This window comes from Pan troglodytes, chromosome 13, assembly GCF_028858775.2.
Source record: "Pan troglodytes isolate AG18354 chromosome 13, NHGRI_mPanTro3-v2.0_pri, whole genome shotgun sequence".
In the NCBI taxonomy this organism is placed as follows: Eukaryota; Metazoa; Chordata; class Mammalia; order Primates; family Hominidae; genus Pan; species Pan troglodytes.
The window spans coordinates 126,535,715-126,537,621 of NC_072411.2; the positions used below are offsets into that span (position 1 = coordinate 126,535,715).

A 1,907-nucleotide genomic window follows, 5' to 3' on the forward strand; every position below is an offset into this window, starting at 1 on the left:
AGGAGCCAGGCCAATGAAGAATTTCCATTAGCATTCCGGGGAAAAGGGGGATGTGCAGAACATTCGGAAGTTAATCCTCTTTTCCCCCTCCCTAAACAACTGATTGAAGGATAATGAAATCAAGAAGTTAAGTCTGGCAAGAGTTTTCAACCTCATGAAGATGATTTGTATGGCAAACTGCTTTAATTTCACTCAACATAAGTTATCCCATATTTGAAAATTATTTTGTTTCCTTAGAGAGATTAATAAAGAAAACCCAGATTTAAAACTATTTATAGGATATCAATTATTGTTAACACCCACACACAAACCTAAGTTTCAAATGAAGAAATGTACCCATGATGACATTACTAGAATGTCACCTCCCCATCAAAAGTTAAATGACTTAGAATCCAAAATCACATTTGTGGAAGTCACAGCTAGAAAGAGGTTGGTGGAATTTTAAGTAATTATTGGACTGTGATGATAAACAGTACCAAGAATTATGACTCATATAATAAAGGTATCACTTCACTGACACTAATCACATTCTCAGGGTTGTAAAAAGCAATCCTTACTTCTTACTTAAACGGGAATAAAAGACTTTGACATTACATTGGATTTTTCATAACATTCAGGGGTACTTTTTAAACTTCATTTGATTTGCTTGACTTTATGGAATGAACAGTTTATAAACAAGAAAACAAGCTTTTCGATACACGATCTGCAGTGGAACCACCATCAAAATGCAGATTTTTATAAAAACTCTTACAGAGAAGACCATCACCCTGGAGGTTGAAACTTCAGATACAATAGAAAATGTAAAGGCCAAGATCCAGGATAAGGAAGGAAATCTTCCTGGTTAGCAAAGACTTATCTTTGCTGACAAGCAACTGGAAGATGGATGGTATGTTTTGGCTCTGTGTCCCCACCCAAATCTCATCTTGAATTGTAGCTCCCATAATTCCCATTTGCTGTAGGAGGGACCTGGTGGGAGATAACTGAATCATGGGGGTGTTTTCCCCCATACTGTGCTCGTGGTAGTGAGTAAGTCTCATGAGATCTGATGGTTTTATAAGGGGTTTCCACTTTCCTTTGGCTCTCATTCTCTCTTGCCTGCCACCATGTAAGATGTGCCTTTCACCTTCCACCATGATTGTGAGGCCTCCCTAGCCATGTGGAACTGTGAGTTCATTACACCTCTTTTTCTTTACAAATTACCCAGTCTCAGGTATGTCTTTATCAGCAGCATGAAAACACACTAATAAAAATGGGCATCCTTTGTCTAACTACAACATTCAAAAGGAGTCTACTCTTCGTCTCATGCTGAGACTTTGTAGTGGCTCTAAGAAAAGGAAGAAGTCTTACACCCCTCCCAAGAACAATAAGCATAAAACAAAGAAGGTGAAGCTGGCTGTCCTGAAATACTATAGGATGGATGACAATGGCAAAATTAGTAGCCTCCATCGGGAGTGTCCTTCAGATGAATGTGGTCCTAGAGTTTTTATGGCCAGCCACTTTGACACATTATTGTGGCACAGGGTGTCTGACTTATCACTTCAACAAACCAGAAGACAAGTGATTGTGTATGAGTTAATAAAAACATGAACTAACAACAATAACAAAAAGAAAACTCAGTATACATCTTTCAACTGACAAAGCCAACAATGTAGGGAGCAAGAATAAACTATCAAGGCAACAATAGTCCCCATTTTCTTGCTTCTCAATCTCCCACTGCAATCTGCACTTTAGTAGGGCATCTGGTTACCACTGATGAGTTGCTTTAACAAAAAGTCACCCCTGCTTCCTTGGTGAGAGCAATTTTCATGATTTAAAATTCCATTGGAGGAAAAAATATTACTAGGTATATCTTGTTGCTAAATATGTTCAGGAAAATCCATGGAATTGTTGTACAGAAGGACTACATT

The 1,907-nt window shown here is 38.1% G+C and overlaps 1 pseudogene; it reads left to right on the top strand.

Annotated features, from left to right (window-relative positions):
- Positions 1 to 725: 725 nt before the first annotated feature.
- LOC100608626 (ubiquitin-ribosomal protein eS31 fusion protein-like) lies at positions 726 to 1,561 on the top strand (annotated as a pseudogene).
- Positions 1,562 to 1,907: the final 346 nt, after the last annotated feature.